Source organism: Phalangium opilio, unplaced genomic scaffold (genome assembly GCF_054372755.1).
Source record: "Phalangium opilio isolate 3A_F unplaced genomic scaffold, DU_Popi_V2 ptg000070l_1, whole genome shotgun sequence".
In the NCBI taxonomy this organism is placed as follows: domain Eukaryota; kingdom Metazoa; phylum Arthropoda; class Arachnida; order Opiliones; family Phalangiidae; genus Phalangium; species Phalangium opilio.
Genome location: NW_028324182.1, coordinates 14748008 through 14775077, shown reverse-complemented (window position 1 = coordinate 14775077; position 27070 = coordinate 14748008). Strand labels below are relative to the sequence as shown.

Below are 27070 nucleotides of genomic sequence, written 5' to 3'. Positions count from 1 at the left end.
TTGACTAAATTTTCCACTCCCTCTTTCTAAAATGTCCAAATTATGTTGAAACTAGAAAGTGTTGTCCCCGGTTCGCCTAGGGAAAGGAGAGTTGTCTGTACATTACGGTGTAGTTGATCTCTTTTAAAAAGAGGATAGCATCACGGTGTGTCAAATAAAAACCGCCAAACGTAACCTTCCTTGATCAAATTAGTACGTGAAAGTTTCCTTAACTTTTTTTTTTTTACTTATTTCCCTGGCTATAAATCGAACTTTGGGCGTTCAAAAGAGAAAAACATCTAAAACCACTTTAACCACTTTAACAGCATTACTATGTTTCCCAATTTAGGGATAAATAATTCAATGCTTCCAACACGACTTCAAAAAGGTAAAATTCGATTTTTACTTAACAATGCGGATACAAGAGGAAAAGTATACTACAACCTAATGGGAATAGACGCAAAGAGAGGGTGAAATTACCTTCATCGAATAAAACAAACTAATTAGGTTGAAATGAAAATATATTTAAAAGTTTCACTACCTCTTTATAAATATAAGAAAGAAAAATCCTTCAAATCATGATCGTTACCAAAATATTTTCATTTTAGAAAATTAAACCAAAGCTCTTTAGCCAATAATCGAGCAATGTTTTTCTGACAAAACCATTAAGAAAAACAAAACATGATTCGATTTAAAACTAAAACAAATCGTGTTTAAGAATTAATTATTTAAATTGGGTTACCTCGCAATTAAAAAAAACCCTAAAGATTCAAAGTCGAGACGTATTTTCCTTTTTTTCTTTTATTCCAAAATGAAAATAAAACCGAAACGTGGTCGCGAATAATTAAAGATTTTCTAGAGAAAAATTAAAAGTTTTTTCTATTCGTTTTGAGATCCTTCAAAGTCGAAAGGAATCTTTCTCTTCTTTTGAGGAGAGAGAGAGAGAGAGATAGAAGCATTAAGACTAGAAATAAGAAGAATAAAACTATAGGAGGTATAAAGTGGAGATTCGTTTAGTATGGATAAAGCGAAAAGCCGATTTAGTTAATAACCAAGCCGAGAGAGAGAGAGAGAAAAAGAGAGAAAGACGAAGGGGGGATAGGAGGAAACTTTTGTCACTTTGCGAAATTATATTTTCTATCCGAGTTATGAATAAAAGATTCGGTAGGAATAGAGAAGCCAGAAAAGCTAAAGAAACGCGTTTCGCGAGATCGGAGCACCTCCCGAAACGCCAAGAAATTCGAGCAAACAGAAAGCGCGTGCTCAAGACAACTCAGTGATAATGATCAATTTCGGAGAAGAAATCACCTTGAGCAATTTAAAATCAATTTGGATCGAAGATTTTCTTACGGTTTTATAAAAACGCAAATTCCAGACTTAAAAATCACGCAAGCAGTTCAATTTTTCTCTAGGATGGCAAAAATATTGAGAAGGAGATGGGAAAGAAGTATATAATGTTGGGAAAATAAATCTACCAGTACTTAGTCCAGTAAGTAATTAGGTTAATTGCGCAGGACTATCTAATTTAATTTTGCACATGGATAAATAGTTCCAATTTGAAAATATAGGAAGAAATGGATGAAAAATATATAGGAAGAAATTGATGAAAAATATATAGGAAGAAATTGATGAAAAATATATAGGAAGAAATGGATGAAAAATATATAGGAAGAAATTGATGAAAAATATATAGAAAGATATTGATGAAAAATATTTAGGAAGAAATTGACGAAGAATATGCGAAGAAATTTACGAAGAATATAGGAACAAAATAGGAAACATAGGAAGTGTATATAGTCACCCTGCTGCGCTTTGAGTAAACTGAACATAATCACTGGTTGTAGAACGACACAAAGAGGGGGTAGGGTAAATAAAAATAAAAACTTTCTGTTTTCTTGGCAAAGGCATTTGGAAAAAGACATTAAGCGACTTTGAGAAGGAACGAAGCAGCTCTTCGCTTTTGGTCGGTGACGAAGGTTCTTATTTCTATACGGGCCGCTGCTCGAGCAAATATTTAGAAAATAGAGGGAACGACAGGGATTTTCCATACACTCTTATTTACGTACATAATCGATAATAATATACTGTTTTCTCTCTTTTATATTATTCAAACCCTTACCCTCTACACTCTACCCAGCATTTTATCCTTACAGAGAGAGAGAGAGAGAGAGAGAGAGAGCTTCAGGAGTTTATGGATTTATATAAATAAAGTCAGTCAATAAAACTTGCTGACTCCTATGGATTGTTAGCATTTTCTTACACGCTTTCAAATATAAATACACTGCATTTGCGAAAATTTCGACTTTTCGAGAGTAAAGGGGAGGGGCGGGGTTTAAGGCGTGACGTTTCTTTTCAGTTGAACGCTACAGCACGACATTAAGAAATTACTAACCCCCCCCCCCCCCAAAAAACTAAAGTACAAATAGTAATTTGAGATTTCAAACCGAAACCATTAGAAATTTAAGATGTGCTTAGTATAAGGGTGCGTGTTAAAATCACAAAAATGAATTTGACTATTTTACGAGTTACGACCTTCCCATTAGAAAATAATTTTTTTAAAACTTTATAATAATATTTTCAAAATTACGATGCGAATTTAACTGCATCGAATTCACCATTTAGGACTATTCTTAGATTTATTACGTCTATTTTGAATAATATACAGGGTGTTATGACTGAAGTAGATTAGAATCTAAAATTGTGCCCTAAGGGTCACTGTTTACAAGTTATGATAGGCCTAGGAGTATTTTACGAAATTAAATTTTCGACTCAAATCGATTTCAAATAGAACCATCCTACTATGGTACCACCCATTTTGTAACACCCTGTAGAGTAATTACTGATAACCGGAAACTTTCCTGTGGAAATATTTCACCAATACATATCCGGGGAGCAATTCCGCAAACTTTCTCTAGCGCGTGCACCACCATAAAAGGCGGGAAACGTGTAAAGGTATACAAATTGAATATTGGTCAGCTTGGTAACTCATTACCGAGAAATACCAGGGAAGAGAAGCACCGCCGCGAGTGCAAAGCACGTAGTAGATAGTTACAACCTTTAATAATTAACGAACCAAGAAGCCAGAATAATTTCCACATTAAACCAAGGGACTTTCGCTTCAGTTCGTGACTCGCTTGGGCCCTTGGAATTATAATGAAGGCCAAGGCTTCGCAAAAACCTAAATAAATTGCGTACACCAAGTCACCAACTGAGAAAAGTCAGAGACGATGGCAATACTAATTATTATTAAACACGATTTCGTAAATTTTAATTAAATATAAAAATAATTCAACCTCATCCATGATATTCTAATACCAACCACACCCAAAAATAATTAAACGCTCGCTCCTTTATGTCAAAGTTAATAAACTTACTAGGCCTAATTGATTTACTAAAGATGATCTTTTTTGTCCTTAATTAATATAGTTATATAATAATATATAAGAACCTTAAAAAATGCCTACACTAAGAACAAAACAAGGCCCTCTAAAAACCGTTCTTCTTTTTCAAGTTCTTAACGTAGGCGGAATTAAGGCTGGCTTCAAAAACCGGAAGCATCAGGAATATATTAACGTCAAACCCGGAAATTTATGCAAATTTAAATTTTACAAAATGTGATTGAGAAGAGAGGAAGAATATTCAATTTTTAGGAAGATGCATGGAGATTGGAAAGAGTGAGAGAGGGAGGGAGAGGGAAAAAGAGAGAGAGAGAGTTAAAATTGCGTTAAAAGGAAACTGCTCAAGGCAGCATCTTTACCAATCTTCTTTTTTATTTTTAAATAAACGCATCAGAAACTTCTTCGACTATATTAAAATATATTTTGGGGTGTCTTCCTTTGTTTCTTGTTTATCATAAGATAACCAAGAGTAAATCACTCGACGGAATTTCCGTTCCGTTGGACAGAATGTGTCCATTTCTTTTGAACGAGGGTATATTTAAGTCCAATTTCACCATTACTCCTTGTTCATTTACTCTTGATATATCGGATAAAAGATGAAATTGCATTCATGACATATTTAGATATTTCTAGAGACATTATGGACCGTATCAAAGTGAATATGACATGCAATTTTCAATATTGTATACAGAATTTTAGACTTTGTTTCAATTGGTAAGCCTACTTTATCTTCACTTTAAGAAGACACTTTGCAGTCGAAAGAAGTTGAAAAAAATAACAATTTCTGATTTCCCTTCTAAAGTTTTGAAAAGTTTCTCGGGATGATGCGGAGAAATTCGAGAAAAGAAGGCTGAAATCTGAGGAGTTAAAGAGAAATAAAAAATTCTGGCGGCACCAAAAATAGGGAGGGGTTTTGCTTTACCCGTTTGGGGAAGCTACTTTCAAAATTTGCAAAGTTTTTCTCTTATCGACAGATGGGCCAAAAACCACGCGTTGAAGTAAAAAACAAAATTTAAAATAAAAAAATACAAGAAAAGGCGGAAACGTTTTTCTCGTATTTTTGCATTTCAAATGAGCAACCTTAGTTTTTATTAGCTTTTCCTCAAAAGCCTACGAAGCCTAAAGGTCAGGAAGGTCACGAAAAAAAAACGACCGCGTGCAGTCCGGCATTGAAATTTTCGTTTCCAATTTCAAACTATTACTTATCGCCTGATTCTAGACCTAAACATTTTCTTAATTTTTAAAAACCAAAACAAAATAAAAATTTAAAATGATTTAAAGAGTTTGTGAATATCGAATCAGTTAAAAACAAATTTCCAAAATTTTCCTATGACCGAAAAACGTTGAAAAAGATTTTTATTTGCATTACCAAGATTTAATGGAAAATGCCAGACTGAATTTGAAGAGCTTTACGAAACGACTCTCAGAAGAATTTCAAAATAGGAATTAATTCAAATCTCCCCATGAATAAATATTGTTATTAATTCAATGACGTACCAAAAAATAAGAGAATCAGTTAAAATATTCAATGGAAAATTAAATAAATTTATGAAATATATGGCACTAATATATATAAAATTTCCACTTTAGATTGGTCATAGTTTCGAACGTCTAGAAAGTCTGAGACGAGATAAGAAACAACCTCAAAACACTTTGGGCAAAAATAATGCTTTTGTAAATATAGTTGGCTGGTATATTGAATGAGACAGACAGACGAAGATCTAACTCTTTAGACACACACACCACACACTCGTCACGATAAAGACATGAAGGCCTACGCATGAAAACAAAGTAAAAGAAAGTGAAACTGATCCCCTGCCTTCCTCTTTTGTTAAGATTTATACCACTGGGAGATGTACACACAATCCCTATACGGGTGGGTATATAGTATACCATTTTTCTAAAGAATTGAGAAAAGGAAGCTTGAGACCATGCGAGCCGCACACGACACGAAGAGGACGGTTTTAACGGGTCAAGACAAATCCCAGTCCAATGTAGGCAAGTCAGGAAAGAAAGAAAAAAAAGAACAAATAGAATTGGACCCCTTCTCCAAAAGAAAGAAAAGAAAAAAAAATGAAGAAAAGAAACCGGAACGCAGACAACGCGGAAACATTTTTGAAAGGGAAATGGACTCGAATATCTTTACTTGCCTTTTTCTTGTACAAGGTTTCGTTCGCATTACACCGTATACTTTAACTGAATTTCGAATTTAAATCTAATACGAGTGAAAATAAGTTTGAAATTTGAAAAACTTGTAAAGTTTAGTCTAAAGAATGTCTACTTCCTCTTGTGTGTTTTTTGATACTCCTATTTTTAGTTTATATCTCAAAATTAATGGGATTCTGGGTATTAAAAATTTCATTCCGTTTCGGCAATTTTGAATTGCAGGTTAATGGAAAGTTCTTCGAGTAAATATCCGCTTTCTTCTGATAGTTTAACCTTTATTGACCCTCGCCAAACGTAATGGATTCGTAATATTTACTTTCACTTAAATATATCTCTAACATCTACACTCAACCGAGAGTAACCGAATGTCTACATCTTCCGTGGTAATTTCAATATCGTCTAGTCAATAACAACAACAAAAAATAACTATTCAAATAACCTAAAAGTCTAATAACAAAGTTAAAGAAAGGCACAAGGCATTAGGCCCGAACGAAACCCGAATTGTTGTGGGTTTATTATCGAATGCGAGCAGTTTCTCGCAAGAACCATGGGACATATTTTGGAATTTATGACTGGGCAGATGAAGAAAAAAAAAAAAAAGAACAACCCACAAAGTCCCTGACACAAAAGAAAAAAGTCGCTAGTCGTCTTCGCAGACATAACGAAATAGACAAACAGACAGACATTGGCGCGTTATACCGAAAAAGGCGGGACAATATACACCCTAACCCTTTGCGCCAATGCTTGATAGTGATAGGTATAAATAATGCATAGTTTTCTAAAAGAAAAACCGGTGTAGTACGCATAATTTCATCCCCCTGACGAGTGAAGCCGGAAATATAGAAATATACCCTACAATGTGAGAACTAATATTATTGGCATGTACTGTGATACTTAATAAGAATATGATAGCCTTATGATAATAAAGGTATAAAAACAAAAGGTTGAGCTCAGCACGACCCACGCGGACAATAAAGAAATTAATAGCAATAAAAAACCAAAAAAAAAACCTGGCGGAAAATGGGGATCAATTAGGAATTGCTTAAGAGAAAATTGGTGCACCGCGTCAACCTTGACTATGAGCCTCCATTACAAGGGCTTTTAAGGAGCGACAAATCCCTCGATAAAACTAAGAAGTTAAAAGGTTATCCCAGACGAAAGATAAATAATCGCGAGAGGAGCTTGTTAGCTAGATAAGCAGACAAAATATTCTAGCTTGTTTTATTTATATGTGAAAGAATATAAATATTGACTCGAGAAATCAGAAAGTTTCCTATACTTTACAAGGGAGCGTTAACAAACTAAGAGCGAATGTGACAGTGGGAAATTTAAAGATCATTATCGAAAATTTCAAAAACTTTCATAAAAAGAATATTGCCAGAAAGCCTGCATGTAGGCGCAATACACTAATGTATTTTTCCATAGCCCCTGTAGAAATGTTTCACTTACAATACATCAATGTTCGAGAAAAAGCCTACCTTCCAGGAAACTTATCCCTTAAATGTAACCCTTCGGAAAAATCTAAAAATACCTTAAGTTAAAATCTAAAAGAGAAACAGTACCAAGATACAAAGTTCGAATTAAGTTCTTAACATCTTGAAAAGCACCAAAAATTGTATCTCATCGTGCGGTCTTCTCAGCAAATGATTCCGAATCGCAAGGTGCTAAAAGAGTACGTAAGAGCCAGAACGACATAGATGTAATCAATATTAGAAGAATCCAATGAAAGTTTCAGTTTGAGCGGCGAGCACGGCTAGCGTATAAAGAACGAGAAATGGGCCATTTGTTTTTGGGCCTTGGCGTGCGCTAAACATTCCGGGGATAGAAGAGGTGTTTTCACCGCAGAACTAAAGCGGAAAAATGGCCCTATCAGCTGCTAAAATATTTCGCACCTCTTTTGTGGCTCCTTCCAAGAGAAACAACAACTTTTAAGTTACGACCCAACACTCGCGATGCCCAGAAGCGAAAAGGGGGAAGAGGCGATACAAAAAACAGAAGCCAAAGTAACACGAATTTACTCCTGTCTCATAGGAATATTTCACAGGAACACAATATACCTTTTTCTGATAACCTTTGTACTTATTTCAAAACATTTCTCGGTATAATTTTCATGAACGAATTGAAGCGTATTCATGGACATAGAATGACCCATTTTACTGATAAATAATTTCACCACAACCGTGAAATAATAAAAATAACGAAGATAAAGGAAGAAAATATAGCCAAGGGCTGGCAATTCTTCCTTCAGCCGAAAGAAAAGAACTAGACCCAAAATTATAAATCACGAAAAAACAACCCTACAACAACAACTTTTATATTACGACGAATTATGGACCAAGAAAGCTTCTTTCTATAAGTGTTTCCAGCTATTGCCGTAAATTGACATTCCACTTGCTTTTAAAAACAAATAACATCTTAAAAAGTTTCTTCGGAGAACATAAACCAGATTCTTAATTTCAGAGAAAGTTCCAAGTGATAAAGTTAAAAAATAACACAATAAAATAAAAATTGAATTGTAGAAATATATAATAACAAAGGGTTATATGGACATTATCAATACCGGAAATAAATATATAAATAAAAGGTTCTGTGCTAGTTCTCGGTGTTTTAACTTTAACCTACAAGAAATTGAGAATATCTGACCCAAAGAAAACGGTGTACAGAACATCGATAACACAAATTCCTTCCGATCGGCCAAGCCGGAATATGTCCACTCGATGCAGGACACCAATTCACTGGACCATGGCCAAAAAAAAAATCAGCCCGTCACGCTGAAGGTAAAGGGCAACTACAAGAAAACAAAAGTTTCGAAGGGCTAGATCACCCCTGGAACGAAGTCGAAGCCGAAGCCAAGAACAAAAATTCCAATTTCCAGAGAAATCGTAGAGAACGTGATCTCCCAAACCTTGAACTGCAGTGAGAGGAAAAAAATCGCGTGACTAAACTCACACCCCAAAAATTCCTCCTTATTCCCAGTCGCTTCTTCTACTTTCTCTATTGTGTTTCTTTTTTTTTTATAAATGGCTCTTGGCCAGAATCGGTGGATTCAGGATTCCAAATAGCTTATCAAGTCGAAAAAGTATCAATCACGTGGCTGCAGCGTCGCATCTTTCCCGCGAAAACGCATTGGGCGCGCGTGAGGCACGTGGGGTGACGTTTTCCGATGAATTAGAGCTCGTGGGGAAGACACCCACGCCCACGCCCATCCCCACCCCCATTCCCTTTTTGCCTTTATAACCTTAAGCCTAACCCTAGGAAGGACGAAGAAAGGTTAAAGAAGGATGAAAAAAAAGAGGAGAAGGTCATTTCGGTAATAGCACCCCGCTCCGCTTTCTATAGACGAGTCAGTGGCACTTTCAATTTCATCGGAAACTTCAGATTCTCTCTTTCCCTTCCCTCCTCCCCATCGATTCATCCCAACAGGTTATTTCTTCCTGTATAGTCAGAAGTAGATCATCTCGAAGTTATTATACTATATTTTTCTTAATCGCAATAGTGATAGTAGATGAATAATTCCTTGGGTAGGGTTCAATATGTGAATAATTTCTTGGGTAGGGTTCAATATGTGAATAATTCCTTGGGTAGGGTTCAATATGTGAATAATTCCTTGGGTAGGGTTCAATATGTGAATAACCAGGGTTCATTATGTGAATAACCAGGGTTCAAAATGAGAATAACCAGGGTTCAATACGTGAATAACCAGGTTTCAATATGTGAATAACCAGGGTTCAATATGTGAATAATCAAGGGAAGGAAATTTGTTTTACTTGGGACTTGACGGAAGGGATATTGGGGTCAAGTCACCACCGCACATGTGCCGTATTTCCTCAAACTTTGTCGCCCAGAAGCTTGGAGAACAACGCAAAATATCAAATACTTCGAGTTAATCTATTTTCGGAAGTGGTTTTCCTCTCTCTATATATTTTCTTCTTCTTTTAATTCCAGTTTCAATCGCGTGCGAGTTTTTTCCGAAACTTCTTCTCCGGAACCCATTATTAGAAGGATTCGAATTTCGAAGGGGGCAATTTTATTCTAGGTATCTTCCAAAGCATCCCATCCCTAAACTGTTAAAACCTCTCCTTCAAAATCCCTCGGAAGAGCTTGGAATTTCGATCCCTACGACCCGATTTTTTATCTAGAATTTTTTTCTCATTCTCTCTTCAAGACTCTCTTCCTTGGGACCCCTTTTCCCTTACATAACAGCTATCCTAAAAAAAATACCACTCGAGGCAAACGGTATACCGTAGCACTAGACACGGTAAAAAATATTTGAAATTGCATTTTATACCGAAGAAAATGTTTTTTCTTCTTCACCAAATCACTAAGACAGAGTTCAAGCTATCTAAAGTTAGAGACTGACAACGATATTGATACGATATACGTCCCTTAGAGAATTTTTAAAAGGAAAAAAAAGAATAATTGCAACACTTACTCTTTCTTTCTCCTTCTTTGATAGGTTGAAAGGTCAGGTCAATGACGTCATCGGATACCGTGCCAATATAATCTGTGTAAAGAGATAATGGTATTTAATATTAAAGAATTATATAACAATATTGTAGTAGGCGTAATGCAAACAAGCAACAAACAAAATATGCAACAAAAAATAAATAAATAAATAATTAATGCAAATTAATTAAAAAAAAGATTAAGATAAAGGATTTTATAATAGCTTAGCATCTTAACAAGTGCTGAAAATATTAGAAATCCTAATCGAAATTCAATGATTTACCAACATAATCTCCTACGTTTCTAAGAGACTACGGGTTCTAAAAAATTCAGCTAGGAAATTATTTCTTGGTCCCCTCATAAACAAAGAAAATAAGCAATGAAAAAAAGCAGTCTTTAAAAAGAAGGTCGTAATAATTAAGGAACGCTAATTAATCCGTTAAGAAAAAAAAATAAAAAAACCCATAAAAACTCTCATAATGACCAGAAATAAATCCTTTGGTCCGAAAAATTTACGACGAAGCCAAAGAAGGCGTGGGGGATGGGGGGAGGGGAAAACATAATTACTTTTTAGACAGCGAAAAGAATTTTCAGAATCTCATTTTGCGTATAGAAGAATTAAGCCTTGAGACAAAAATATTGTCTTTCTTTTTACATATTATTATTTTGGTAAAGTAACTTCTACGCGAGTGGTTATCCCGTACCCGTAAAAGAATATTAGTTACAATTGATTATTTTAATAAACAATTATTTTATTATATAGAGGCCCTTTGTGTAATATATACAGGGTGTTTCTAATAAGTCTGCATCTATAAATTAAGGAGGATATATTATTCTTTGGGAAATCAATTTTGAGTGGAAAATGTACAACTTCTATCTCCATTTTTTGCTACAAGGAACAATGTTTCCAAGTTAAGATTGGCATTGGAGTATTTTACGGATGACCCCGTTAAATTTAAAGTAGAAACTGATTTAGACAAATAATTTCTATTTTAATTAATTAAGGGGTCATCCCTAAAATTCATAACTCGATTTGAAAAAGTGTCCCTTGTGGAAATCAAAATGGAGATAGAAATTATACATTTTCGACTCCCAAAGAATATCCATTCCCCTTTTAATTTATGGTAGGGAGACTTATCAAATACACCCTGTATATAAATGACCAGTTTCTTATTCCCTATAGAGTTTATAAGATCCATGTTACTCCGCGACGTACGTTGCAGATGGTGCAAGGGATAGTATAGGAATTTTAGGGGAAAACCGCGCCATATCAAGAGCTCTAATCGTGATAAATTGTAGCCAGTTTTCATATTTTTTTTCTTCTTTCCTTTCTATTTTACCACCAAACCTACCCCCGCCGTCCAAGGAAGCTAGCCCAAGAAGCCAAAAGCGATTTTTGACACTTTTATGAATATAAACTGCTACGCTTTTGCCAACATTTGGTAGCGTAGCGTGGACATATTCCAGCTTGAGCAGCAACACTGCAACGTAGGAGAAGGTTATTTTTCCCCCGTTCCACAATTTTCTTTAATACTTTATATTGCAAGAGGGAGGTATAGTCCGCACCGACACTGTTAGCTGTTTCGAGGGATAAGTTACTTAACCCTCTAAATTCACATTTCAATAGTGATTTAACTAAAAAAATACAGAGTGATGAACCCCTCGTAAGAGAGTAGGAAGGTACTCTTGAAAATAATATGCGGGCTATCAAAATAAGAAGAGAAGGGGGAGATTGGGAGGGGGGAAGCCCCTTTTAAAGATCTGATTTAAGTAAGTTAAAGCGCGGGAAACCTATGTCCATAAAATTCTACCTACAGTGTATAAAAATTCGTAAATATTTTAAAAATTCCTACTCCTTCCTTTAACGCCTGCCTTACATTACTTTTTTCCTTAGGCAGCCGAGAGCGAGAGTATCTTCTTTAAAAATTACGCTCAAATTCCGACAGTGACGAACTCTATTAAATTACAAAGTATATTTTGTTACCTCTTAAGCCTTGGCCAAGTATAAATTTGTAATTTTGTATAAGCGTGAGATAGCGGAAATGATAAACGAGGTATAAATCCAACATAGACTACGTCATCTTTTTTTATTATTTTTAAATAAAAGAAGGCAGAGAGCTGCGCGAGAAAATAAGAAATTTAAATTTTAACGCGAGTTTTAAGAAAATTTTCATCATTTAAAAAGACCTTTTTCACGAGACTTTGCGTCTGCTTTGAAACTACATTTACAATGCTTGCCGCGCATGCGCGAATTTAATGACGGTATACTAAACAGAACGCGCGCGCCAAGACACGACGAAATTAGTCCGTATAAAATAATAGAATAATAAAGAAATCAGGGATTTTCGTAGCCTGCACTGAAGCGTCGTTGAATTACAAATTTACGCGCTTAAAATGTATCATGTATAAACGTCACGAGAGATTTAAGAAATTGCGGGAACGCGCTGGTATTTTTTAAGTTAACAAAAGGAGGCGGGAAAGAAGAAAAAAAGAGTATTATTACAGTGTACGAAAAGAACCCGGAAATTCAGGAAACGAATAAGAAGCGACGACGCAAGGAGGATTACCGTTTCTATCCAATTAGCAAAATGAAGAGATTATCTTTCGGAGAGTTACCTCTAGGCCGTCTATTCGAGGGGCGGATCACTTACCATTCGGTGTGTTCATTAATTAAATACCCTTAAATGAATTAAATTGTATAATAATTGCATTCAAACTTGAATATAGTTAAAATTCTAGGAAAAACTTTGATATTTTATTCGATTAAATAAATAGTATATAGTGAACTGTCCCTCGTTGTTTCAATTTGTTTCTGATTTAAGAGGAAAATTTCTCATGAGGATTCCTACGCATAGTTTTAATCCTAACACAAAGAATTTATTCAATTTATCCCGAAAATATAAATGATTCATACATAAATACTTCAAATGGTCCATAACCATCCCTATACTCTTCGTCCATAATTTTCTCTCTCTACGCAAAGCCAGCGTACTTGGACACTGATACCATCGATGGTACAAGTTAAATATTCTCGTTAAAATTAAATAAATACAACTTGAGAGAGAGAGAGAGATGGTAAAACACATTTTCGCTCCACTTTTCTGCAAGGCCAGGCAATTCCCTCGCTGCTGGATCTTTCGTACCACTAAAAGTAAACGCGTCGAGAGGCAAAGAAGAGCTCGGGAACGCGGCTCAGCATCAAGAAAACGTATTCGCGACATAAAGAACTCAAAGAACGGTAAACTTTTAATTGGCGTCAACTCTGGGGGTTCAAGATTAAAAGTTCCTTATTAAAAATGAGCGCCGAGTCCCAAAATAGAAAGGAGAAAACCAGAAAGAGAAATGTAGGTTGAAGACAGGTAGATATAGATACAGGGTTGGTAGAGAACAAACATTAGTGTATATACTGTATAAATAAGAAAGAAGAGACACGCCTTCTTGAGTACGAGTGGAACTAGACAACTGCTCGGGGACTATATAGTAAAAATCAATCTTAGAAAGAATGAATTTCGCAGTTGGTAACCGGTTAAATTCGATTCCTTTCCAAGATTGTATACGTTCTAGTGTGTCCTGTAGAGAAATACATTTTTCATTTCGAGTGTCCAATTCCGATGGGAGCAAAAGGAAAGTAACTCGCTATAACTCCAGGATGAACTATAGTGACCGGTCACTGATGACGTGAAGTAACACGTCATAAGAGGCTAAACTGATATACGCGCAAAGTAAATCTACACTTTTCAGCCATGTTTTCTTGCATGGAGTTGGGGAATTTAAGTCGTGAAGTTCTTTGTTGATGAAACTTAAATTTTCCTAATTATTTTAATTAAAAACTTTCCACTATAAATTCGGGATTAAAATGAACAATAGATTAGAGAATCCCGGGATTGATTCCCTATTGAACGATAACCCCTGGACATCATCTTTGGAAGTAACGATAAAATACCATATTAAATGTCGTATGATACAGTCTATGGTAATTGTCTTTATGCCATGAAGAGAGTTTGTGCGCGCGGTTAATGTTTTCTTTAAATTCAAATTATTCTCTGCGGGCAAGGCTTAATATACTCCGACCACGCGAAGTAATATTCTTATTCCCGGAATGTCTTTTCCTATTTTCCTCTTGGTCAGAACTCTGGTGGTCGCGTTACTAAACTAAATTTCAGTTGGCGGTTCTCCCCCTTCCCGAGGCTCGCATGGTAAACTTACACTTTAAGGCAGTTTATTGCTTTGGCGCTGAGTTTCGCCAAACAGGAGGTGAGTAAGAAGAGGAATGAGATTTGGGTTGACAGGCCACTCTTCAGAGTCCTCGTGTCCCACCATGCCCCCACCACGCACGCGGGCGTTCGGATCTGATCACCGTAACGGTGGAGCAACTAGAACTTCTGGGAACAAAGTGTGTCAAGCTAGAGCTAAGAGAGGACAGGGTTAGCCTCGGGTTTTAGTTTTCGAAAAGGAAAGAGAGGTTTGCGAATGGTGTGGAGGTCGGAAGGTACTGGAGTTGGTCCAATAGCGTCGCGACACGGAACGGGTTCCTATCGTCAACAGATGGGATGGGAAAAGTATATTTTAACCTACAAGTATATTATTACCACAGCAGGGCTTGGTTTAGCGTACAAACAGGCAATATTAAAATTTTAAGATCCAATGATTATTTTTAGTGAAGTGGTATAATCAAATTTACCTAAATAAACTAAACTCGGGTTGTATTTAATTTAAAACTACTCGCCATTTCTCGTGACTATAACATATTCACAAGTACGGCTATAGATACGTAAAATTTTCTGGATCTTAAGTTTTGCCTTGAAAGACTATAAAGGTGTGTATATGAAGGTTTTGGTCACGAGCCACGATGGTGCGCGGACTATAGCTGTTTCCCGCCATATTGGGCCAATGAGATAGAGGCAAGCCGCGACGCGAGTATATGCTAGCACGCTGGAAAGCCGGCTCTTATAGGCTGTACGTAATTAAGGGGAACGAGACGGCGGTAAACTCTAATTTAGCGCTTGACAGACACGCGTAATCCCCTGAACGCCAGCAACTCGGAAACCCAAGCTATAGCTCCTTCATCTAAAGGCTTACATCTCTCCAAGAATAAGAGCGGGAAAAGTAAGAAGCAGTGTGTATATATATACCTACCCCCTTTTCTATTCTCTTTTCAAAAGTAGGAGTTGAGTAGGATGGAAGACGCGGGAAAGCAACGCCAGAGGGGTCAAAAGTTCGTCCCCAGAAAACTCCCCGAGATTAACAGTGACAGTAAACATTTAAGCCCCATTAGAGACACCTACCCGCGTCTCCAAACCTAACCTTCCTTAACGCTAGATTGACGTACTACCACTAAAGAGAGAGAGAGTGAGAGAGAGAGAGTTCTAAGTTTCAAACTTTTCTACCTCGATAGTTTACCAAAAAGATAGGCCCAAGAAGCAAAGCAAAAAACAAATAAAATGTTTTTGAGAAACTCTCAGAAGAATTCTCAAAGAGAGAAAATTAAAAAGTAACGAAGGTCCTGAAACTTGGAAGTACATTAAAGAAACAGAAAACAAATGTTGATTCAGGAGTGCATCCATCGCTATACCTTCCATTGAAAATATTACACCCTCCTTATCTTATGATTTACATCTTCACGTTTAATTTACTTCTGACAATTTCTATATAGGAATTAAAGGGCTTTAAACCCGGAGTACCATTTTTACCCCCCCCCCCAAGTCATAACCCTCACCTCACTTCCTCTCTCTCACCATCTTCCAATTTCTCATGGGGGTTTACTTTTTTTTACTTTGAAAAGTTGAATAGCTATAATTAGAGTTGAAGAAGAAAAAAAGGAAGTTCAAGAAAAGAGCTCTTTCTTCCAAGGCTATCACGTGATATAAGGGATTAAAAACCCAACTACTAACTACTTGCCTTTATAAAAAGAAGAAAAAAAACCCAAAAAACTTCTAATTCGGTGCAGTCATTTTCTTTCGATTTTTACTGTCCCTAAGGCATCAAAGAGATGGGAGGTTAATTATTAAAGATTTTAAGTAGATTTATCCATCGTGTACACTGTGACGTCATTCACCCAGGCTGATATTCATTTTTTATTCAATGAAATTTAGCGGGAAGAAGATCTTGTATACCCCGCATGTATCAATAATTTAATCTTAATTTTACTAAAAGTAAATTAATATTTAAACTCGTAATCGTGTACAGGGCCCACCTTTCAAGTTAATTATTTCGATTAAAAATTTATACCTAATCAAGAATAAAATGTAAATATAAATATAAAAAGGTTGTGAAATTTTATAATGAATTTAAGAACGACAGTAGACTAAAAATAGACCAAAAATACTACAACCCAATTAAATTGAAAATTAATAGAAAAGATATAAAAACATAAATATATCTAAGATTTAAGGTTGTGAAATTTTATAATGTATTTAGGATGACAGTAGACTAAAAATAGACCTAAATTCTACTTTCCTATTATGTTTAGTTAAAATCTAGACTAAGTAAGTAAAGAAATATAATATTTACGGAACATTTAAGGAGTAAACTAAAATAAATAAAAACTATTTCATGGAAAGGTCTTAGAATTCGGAAATACCAGGTTTTTATTTTATTTATTTTTGTTCTAAATTTTTTCCTTCAGCCTGTGTGCGGCGAACATCCCATAAAAAGGGAATTACAACCATCAAAAACCTTTAAGCATCTCAATTTTACAAGGAGGAATGAAGGTGGATGGGAGACTTAGCTCCATTTAATTTTACAACTTTGTCATTTTATTTCACTTTCAATTTTAAAAGAGCAAAGACGTTGTGTTTTCTTTTCCCTCTCGGTTGTAAGTATAAATAAAACCAGAAAATCTCAGCGCTCTTGTGTCGTTACAACAGAATCGTGCAGGTTTTTGATATAAGAAAACAACATTCAATTCAAGGAGAAGGCCGGAGGTACAAGGAAGTTGGGGAAAATTGCCCATCACTTCGAAATAGCTTTAAATTCAGCTCTATTCTTATCAACCCTTTTGCAGAGTGTACTTTAAAAATCCAAAGGATATTCTAAAAATCAGTACACTTTACTGGACTTTAAATGAGGCCATTTACTTTAGGTACCAGGAATTTTATAGACAAACTAAGTCAATTCCGAGAATTTATCGAAAACTCTAAATTAAATTCAATAAAAGGAGACTTTTATTGAGCGGTTTCAAGAAAAATAATGTATTCTAAGAAGGACCAATTTACCAATTTGTATATAAACAATTAACCAAGAACTAAATTTACAAATTAGTTGTTAAGTTGGAAAAATAGCTTTTTAAGTTTAGAAACAAATACTTGGGGGAAAATATCGGCTCTATTAATACGTCTTTAGAGAGGGTACTTTGCTCAATATATAGGTATTCAATTTGCGGGTCGATAAGACCTCGTTAAGGTATATAGTTCCCGTACCCCTTTCCGAACTGCGCCGCCTAGTTTCCAGTTCCGGCATATTTGTCAATAGGCATTAAAACGTCTCGATACGATCAAATTTAACTTATAGTTCGCGTAACCCGATTTGGGCAACGGATAATTTCCAAGGATATATTTAGTTCATCATTCATCACCTCCTGACCGATAGAAGGGAGGGGGTTAAAGGTTACGAAGCGTCGTTCCCCCAAACACTAGAGAGAGAGAGAGAAAGATTTTTGGAGCCCCTAAAAATCCCTGGGCCTTCTCGACCCGAAAACTTATCGGACCGAAGCTAGCTTAGCCTATTTTTAAAAATCCGAGCAAAATTGGCTCTGGGATGCTCGTTATTCATCCCAAAGATATATATAATAAATTGCAGGGTTAAAATGGCACGAAAACTGTTATTATAAACGCATTTTTTAATAAGGAAATGATGCAACTTCTAAGGTTGAAACGGGAATATAAAATTCTCTCTTTTACCTAAATTATCGCGGAGGGTCCTTTCGTTATTAAACAGAAATGTCAAAGATTGCGAGAATAAGTCGAAATTAATCAGAAATAATCCGAGTATTTTGGGGTGAAAGTTATTACGAGGTGTTCATTAGTCGAAGTAACTGACATCTTTTTGACTTTTCGGTATTTTATTAAGCAAGTATTTTTATGGTAATCTACTTTCAAAGAATGAACTTCTAAAATTTTGGGTAAAAGGAAAACTCAAATTTTCTCCCCCATTTAAATAATAAAGACGTACGCAATTATTTCTCATAATTAAGGGTATGAATCTTTGGCGTACGTGGCATCGTACGCTCAAAATGGCATTAAGTACTCGTTAGTTAAAAATTAAGATTGCACGCCGTCAATATAATTAATAACTAGCCTTTAAAAGTGTATCCTAGTTAAGCACAATACGTCTCCTTTTCCATTTCTCCCTGGTAAATAAGTCTTTTGAATGGATTATAAATAAAACAATTTTCATCTCGAACAAAAGTAAATATTCTATAGAAAAATTTACATTGTATTATTTGAATTGAATTCAAAATTTAGGTAGGGCGCGGGGGGACCTTAGAAATCACGAAAACAAAAGGAAATTCTAAGCCTTTGCCTTTAAATAAATATACATATAGTTAAGTCAAAAATCTCTCAATTGGAAAGATCAATTAGGCGAGGATTGGCTTAAAAGAGAAAATTTTAAAACTTTTTCCTAAAAAAAATTTTAAAAGGAGCTGTTGAGGAAAATGGCGTTACGCGACATTTACCCTGGACAATGAAAATCCCCCAAATCCTTTTAATTATGGAAATATTTAAAACGGAATTCAATCGTAACGGATAGCATGACGGAAAATATCTTACAGAAAAAGGGATACCGAATGAAATCATTTTTCAAAAAACTTTCCCAGAGGTCGCGCTTTATTTTGATTTTGATATTAACTTCACTGTCACTTTGTGGCCTACTAAGAAATGATTAGTAGACCAAATAGAACAGTGAACCGTACGCCGTCTACGTAGTTCGTCCCATTTTATCAAACGCCGTTACGTTATAGGAAGAAAACTGTAGCATTCCCGTTTATTCTTTATGGAAATCTACTGTTGAGATGAACGTTGACACGGGGGACTGAGTCAGTGGAAGAACATTCAATTCCTCTCACGAACTTCCGCACTCTCATCTGGAGGCTTCCGCGGCAAGGGATCTTACTTCCTCTACCCCGTAACACGTAGACCAAACCAAGGATATCAGAAATATATATTTCCGTGTCTACAAAATACCTTTGCTTATAAATTTTGCTTATTCAGTTATCTCTTCGGAAGTTCTAAGTCTATACATTTATTTCTGATATCTATAGATGAAGCTAAGGGTTTTCCTTTGATTTTTCCTCTTTTTCCTATCATCCCCATCTTAACTTTTTCTTCTTTGTCCTTACAGAGTGGCGTAAATGGAAAACAAGGGACTCTTCACTTGGACCTCTCGACGACCTGCAGAAAGGGCCATTTTCTTTTTTTCTCTTTTCTAGCAATCTAGTTGCTTTTTCCTGGAAAAATCCTCCTCACTCCTCAATCTAGGGCACAATTCCAAGCACATCACTGTTCACGAATCCCAGAGCGCAAGCCAACCAACCAACAGTCAGCAGCCCGGCCCGCTGGACATCCAATGAATATATACTTCTAGATTTAGGCCCTCGAGTTCACCAAATTTTTTTTTTTGATCATGGGAAAAAGCTTTCTCGCTCGAATCACGTCAGGGAAATTGAAGAAAATAAGGCCTTTCCAGAAAAAGGTAAAAACTCAAGTAAAGGCTTAAATTTAAATCGAAAACAAGCCCCTTTTATATAACCTACGTTACTTCAATGGTTAAAAAAAACTATTTTAGACTAAGATATCCGATTGTGCATTGAAAATTTGGGTTTCTTTTTTTTATTTCGTAACTTTTCACTACAAGCTTCAATTTTTAACCATAGGGAATATCAGATCCTTTTTAGGCAAAGTGCATCGTTAGATTCTTTTTAAAATTTCCCAAAATTTAACCCAAGAATAAATTCAACGCTTACAAGAATACTTCACCGTAGCTCGAGAACTTATTCCGAACTGGACATATTGGGATTTAAAAATTTAAAAATTCACGGTATGAAATTGATAATTTCATTTTTGAATTTTGTTTTATGGTTCAAAAGATACGGAAGTAACCTAACAAGTCGAAAGAACATCCGAACTGATATCGCTAGTAAAATTGAAAGTAAAAAAATATTTTTTTACTTATTGGGTAACAAGAAAAGAATTGGTGCACATCTAGACCTATATTGTAGTAGTAAAGATAAGAAAGAGTCAAATAGCTCTTTTCTGCAATTGACAAAGAAAGCAAAAAGAGTGTGGGAGAAAAAATAAGAAGACATCCATAGTAACTTGGCGAAATAGGCGTAAGAAGAATCAAAAACTAAGCAGTTTTTCCCCACCCTCTTTATTTACGAGTGCAGACGATAGGGGAGTACCACCAGCAAATACTCTAACGTACCCTTCCGCAATAACCCCACCCTAGCAGCAGACGATCGGCAAGTTAAGCTTTAAGGAAGTATAGCGTCGTCGAAAAGTGCGCCATTTGGCCCGCTTGCACCCCCTTAATGTAACTTTGATGATTCCTGGCCCCCCATCTCTGAACGGTGAGAGGATAAAACGGAGAGAGAGAGATAGGAAGGCCTATAAATCCATGCTGGTCTTCATTCTCTCACCAAAACGGACCCCTCCCCTCCCTCTTCTCCTTCACCCAGACGCATTTTTACACGATCCAAAGGACCCAAAAATCTTCATTGGACGATGGTATACAGGTACTCTCTTGTAGTATAGAAGAAAGATAACGTTTTTCAGTAGCACGCCAAAAAGGAAATAAAAAATAAATAAAGGATATAGGTAGGGAAAAAATAAATAAAAATAAATAATCTAGTGCAATCTTTTCGCGCCTTTTTCTTGGGGATGTCACGTGACGATACCAGAGGTAATTTCAACCTACAAACTTTGGCGCGAGGTCGATCCAATTTCGGCAAAAGACAAAGTCTTATTCTATCTATATATACTTTGCTATCTTCGTATGGGGCTACGTGATCAAGTTTGACCAATTTGGGCGGGAAAGAGAAGTGGGCGACACTAAAAACTCGTAAAGAAAATGACAAATGATCCATTCCTACGTAGGCGAGACGTTTTCTTTCTTTCATTTAGATATATAGAAAAGGTCTCAATTTCTCAAGCTTTCCTTTCGTGAAATCTATCAATAATAAAGAATACCCTTAAGGTACTGTCTCCAGTGAATCCATAAGAGCTATAGAAGAAATAGTCCTAACGTGTTTGTTAAGCCTTTGTTTCTGAATTATGAAATTCCGCGCGTTTTAACAATTGATCCAGGAATTAGTGCGTACAGTCGCGCTCGTGAGGAAGAACACTTTCTTTGAAATCTCGAGAAGAGATAAAGGATGGAGAAAATTATGCGAGGAAAGTTTAGCATTATTTTATTCTCTACTCTTCCCGGTTATTCTGCAATAAATCGGAAGAAATCAATGGAAACGTTCGCTTTTTCGTAAAAATGACTTCAATAATAGTTCGCTAGTATTCTCAATACACTCATACCGTTTCTCCTTAGCTCCGAAATGTGGAAACAGAGGGAGAGTTGAGAGAGAGTCGTGCACGAAGAAGATCCAATTTCTCAAGGAACGAAACTCGAGGAAGGAAGAACGAAGAAAGGAATAAAGATAGTGATGGTGCGGGTCCATCTCGACTCCCAAGTCGTTACCGGCAATCCCTTTCAACTATGTATACGTATAACGAAAGGAGAGCTCCGAGACACTAGTCTTCTTACTATATAGGAGAATACATGAGCCTTGTCTATTTCCTATCGACTCTATGCCAGAAGCGCTGCTGGCCGACCGAATGTTGCACTTTTGACAGTGTGGACTTTTCCGCTAGAAAATTCCTATTTTTAAGCGATACATTCGGGTTCGAATTCCAGTTTTGAAACGTTGTATATACGAGGTGAACAGGTGATGGTGATTTTAAAAATTAGAAGTATTATAAGTAAAATTTTTTTGCGAAGGTATTATTGGTCATTTCTGCCAATTTGTATTAACACTTAAAAATACCTAACGTTTAATAAAAATCATCATTACCACTTACTCGGTTGCTTGTCTTAAGGTAAAATTGACGATTGCGGCAATACCGCAACCGGATATCACTAGACCCTTAACCCCAAGTACAATTGGTTAAAAATAACCTTATTGAACAGTGCTAACTCAGACGGTTATTAAGAAATGGAGTATAAGTGTATACCCGGATAGTTCTAAAGGTATATTGGTGCAGCTTTTATAGTTTCTGTTGGTCTATGCCTATAGCTAAAGGTTTCGAGGAAGGACTTTCCTCTAGCCTAGCCTGGGAGTCAATGGCCCGTATCTAACGGTCTTTCCGGGACCCGAGGCCATGGAGAACCGCCAAGGAGAGAGAGGCATGGGCGCAAGCACAAACGAAGAGAGAAAATACTGAAAAGAGAGACAAATAAAAGTATAGGGTACCCCGGTGCATGGAGTCTTATTCCTTTTGCAGCATACTCGTAATTCGCGGCCCTCGTTCCGACTGTCCCGAGGTAATGGCCCGAGAAAATGCCTTCCCTCTGCAACCCAGCTCTCTGCACCATACAAACCAGGGAGGGTCTACCTACGTAAGCTACCCCGGCAAGATATACAGGGTGTTCCTTATTAAAAGTCTACCAGAAATTAAAAGGAATTGCACTTCTTTCGAATCGAAAAAATAAATTCTATTTTAAGTATGGAGCCTTTTACAATAAGGGTTACAATTTCTTAAATTACTTTATATTCTTAATTGTAATGGTTAGAAGCAATAAAGGAAAAGAAATAGTAATGAAAACAATAAGGAAATTTGGGTCACCAGGCTTTTCGGTCAACTAAATTCAATTATTTCAATTATACGAAAAGTACAAACAAATAGACCGAGTTTCTTTATGACTTCCCGCATCGTAAAAATAAACAAAATGCCCTTAAAAACATTTTTTTTTAATCTATTTTCTCGAATTTCAAAGTTGGAGGAAGACGATCCCAAGACAAGAGCAGTTTAGAATTTCTCTACATAAGCTAGTACATGCACCATGGAGGTTCTATAAGAAGAGGAGTGTGTGTATACGGTAGAGATATCGAGCTTTAGTGATTGTGGATTTTGTATACAACCCCGTGGAATTGAGGGGGATGGTCTGGCGCTCAAAGTCGTTTAGTCCGGGCCAAAAGAAAAACAACAAAAAGGGAGAGGTAGTGAAGGAATAACGCGAATCACCCCGCCCGGAGTCTGACCATCCTTGCAAGTCCTCTCTCCGAAGAACAAATTGATCAGTAAAAGAAAAAAAGGTGAGCCTGCTTGGGAAAGTGAGGATAAGTCCCTGTCTCGTAGCCCATATGGCCTTATACTTTCAAAGGCACCAAACCAAGACCCTAAAACTATATATATAGGAAAGGGGGGTTCAATCCCAGGAGATGGCCAATATTTCCTCCATTTACTACAGCCCCGCTGATGGCTATTTTTACAATCGCCCAGCTAGCTAGCTGGCCAGCAGCGTAGCGTATACAACTCAACGTCGTCCCACCAAGTACTTCCACACTGTACACCCTAACGCCAACTGCAAGATACCTCAACCTTCTTAGAAGTTTCCGCTAACCTCGATTGCCCACAGATTTGGCCCAGGGTACATGGTGGAAAAAAATAGAACGATTGAGGCATTGGCTATACCTCCGAAATCGGGACAATGAAGAAACAGAAAAGGCCTTTTTAGAGACGGACGATACAGCTCAATAACCGCTATCGCGTTTCCCCATCGACTAAAAAACCAAGAGCGTATCTTTTTCCTCTTCTCTCTCTTGATCTATATTTCTAACCAGCCAATCTCGAGCCTATACCACTTCCAGATCTTCCCGGGCTGGTTGGTTCTAGTACCAAGTACATACGTTCACGAGGCAACGCTGAATTTGATCATAGTATAAACGAATGGGAAAAAACCCCAACGCTATCCTATCTTAACTCTATTAGATGTACTAAAGTGGACACGCGTTTAGGCAAACGGTAATAGCAAAAAGATCAAGGGGAAACAAAAAATCTAATATACTTCAAGTTCCCATTACTACAACGGCGGACACGGGGGTATAGGGGGGAGGTATAATACAAGAGGTGGTCTGTTTTCGATCGTTTTTATTACACGGTATCGCTACTGGTATCGTGGTATATATCCCGGTAAGAGTTGATTCCATTTTTGTAAGAATATGAGCGTGATAAATTTTAAGGTAAATTTTTATAGATTCAAATAACTTGATTTGCACAAGTTTTCTATGACCCTTTTAGGCCCAATTGTTATCGTTCTAAATATAAGCGAACCATTTCGTACAATTCGCATTTTATAAATATTGAACTGTTGCAACCCTGATTTTACATTTCAGCTTTCAAATCCCAAGTCAAAAATATAATATTCATTTAATAATCTATTAACTTCATATTGACGCTAAAACTTAACTTCTTAACCGATGTTAGCTTCTCCAGAAGCAAAAAATAAGTTATATATGTATAATTTTCTAATTACACATAGTTCTCTTCATTTTCAAAGAAAGAAAGAGAGGAAAGTAACCCTTCTAGGCCTACCTCGTTACTAATCTCCCTAAAAACCATTTGGAGAGCTAAACCTCTACATAGCAATTGGAAAGTTTTCTGGCTTCTTTCTCAAACCGTATATACTAAAACAGACAGGGCGAGACAGACAACAATCTAACGGGAGAAAATGGTTCCTCTTTTCTTAGCCTTTTTTTTGGGGGGGGGGATGGTTTTTCTTCCTCTTTTAGGTGCAATGGAGAATGAAACTAACTCCAATCCAATCGAGTATGTGTATATGCCTTAAGGGCATCTGCTACAATTCTCATACTATCTTTATTTTATACCTTCTTCAAACTAACCTAAACACCGTTTTATATCTCGAATTTTGAAAATATTAAGGCAAAGAAACTACTTTAATATAAATTAAAGTGCCAAATTAAGTTAGATAAAAAAATTATAGCCAATTAATAAAGTTATCAGTTAAAATATTCATCCCTCGATGCGAAGGAAATTATTTATTTATGGAATTGAAGTTAGGTAAACATTTAAAAAATAAAATAAAACCCCATCGGTAAAAATAAACAAACTCAACGTATAAATGATTTAGAATGTTGAACTTATATATACGTTAGTTCTTTTTATTTTTTCTTAGAAAAATAATTAACTTTATTCGTAAAAGTTCACGAAAAGAAATACAAAAATAAGCAATTCCACGTAAAGTAAACTTTTTCTTGCAAATTTCTCTAAAATTCGTGTTCCCAAGGGTAAAGAAGAGTCAAACCCGCATGCAAGTTTTTTCATTTTCTTAGATCCGTGTTATGCCGGTATCAAAAATTCAGTTTGTTTATATTCCCTTTTCGCTTTCTACTTTGATAGATTTGGGTCTCGTATACAGGGTGTTTCGGATAAGAATAGAATAAACAGTGGCCCAGACGGCAAAATGTAATAGTATATTTTCGACTCCCAAAGAAAATCCCCCTTAATTTATGGAAAACGTATCCGAAACACCCTGTATATCTACTTTGAACTTTCTTCGAACGGCGTTTACGCTATATTCCCTAGCGCGAGGCAAAAGCGCGTGCTATTCCATAGATATAATAAATAATACGCAAGGAAAAAAATATTCTACTATGTACCACCATATATATTTTCACTAAGAAAATATACTTTGGTACATATTGATTATATCCATGAGTTGTAACGGATTTTCAAAGATTTTAACATATTCCGACTTCGGAATTTCCCTAACATTCACCCCCCCCCCCCCCGGTTCTCCAGTTTTTAGGGTTAGCACGACACTACGAAATGGAAATAAGCCCAAAAGGAGCCCAGAAAAAAATACCCCGACATTTCCCCAGGCTTAGAATCAGCGGGCCTTTAATAATAAGTCTGAATGGAATTCAACAAGACCATATATACCTACCAAAAAAATAAATTCCATATCATTTATAAACTAACCCCAACGTACATACAGAACTCAATTCAATCCAATCGGAGTTTGTTTAAGGATTAAGGTCATTGTAATCTACATTAATGCATTAATTCTCGTTTGGTATTATAGCAAATTCCGGTTGAAACGAAATGTTAAAAAAAAATGTAGAGAGTTGGTATGGGTACATATATACTTATGTAAAGAAGAAATTCTCATCAAGATCATCTATCAAAAAAATGGTTGGATTGAGCTAAAGGTTACCGCGCTGTTTTACGTATTAATTCCCATTGGAAATTGACAGTTAAGTAGAAAATACGGCGGAATGATTTATAATATAAATGTATACGTTAGTAAAAGTAGTTCCTTCCTTCTTAGGGTGGAAAAATATTAGTGTGTGCCGAGGGTAAAAAAAAAAAGATACATTAGCAGTAATGATGCAATTTATAAACAGCGAGAGTTCATCTTGAATAAATATATCTCTAACTTTCTCTAATTAGGTTTACCAATATTCTGAATAAAATATTTTATATTATAATAAAATGAAGTTTCTTATATAAAACTTTAATATAGTTAGACAAAAACCCAAAATGAGTTATTATAAATATTAAAATGTTTTAAAACCATAACAAAAAATTTGTCAATTTGGAAAAGAAATTCTAGTGATTTCGAACTCAACATTGCATTACTAACTCTGAATTATTAATAGACTCGAGAAAAGCAAACTGTACCATTAAAATAAAGAAATCTATATTTGGCAACAAAATAACCTAATTTCAAAAAAAAAATACTACTAGAAAAGTCATTAAATCTCGTACGAAAGTAATGAAACCAGAAATATATTCTAAATATAAACCTATATCAAATTCGCAATTTCAAAAGTCTACATATATTTTTTTCCAAAGCTAATTTAAAAACCATAAAACATTGGAAAGGGTTTTGGGGGGGTTGGGAACTGAATTGAACCAAAATGGAGAAAGGGGGGGTTGGGAAAAGGGTTGGCTATATACGCGGGCGTGTACCGTTCGACCATAGTTGGACCATCTATGGTCAGAAATGATGGATTATTGTCGGAACTAAGACGGCACCGATTTAAACGGTCATTAATCATTTTTTTGCAA

General features: G+C 36.0%; 1 protein-coding gene across 1 annotated transcript in view; it reads right to left on the bottom strand.

Annotated features, from left to right (window-relative positions):
- The window catches only part of LOC149661914 (uncharacterized), a 205479-nt gene that overhangs the window by 92203 nt on the left and 86206 nt on the right, over positions 1–27070 (bottom strand). The window contains exon 3 of the mRNA XM_089843471.1: positions 9976–10047. The gene's annotated coding sequence lies outside the window, so the exon portion shown is untranslated. The remainder of the gene's footprint in view (positions 1–9975; positions 10048–27070) is intronic.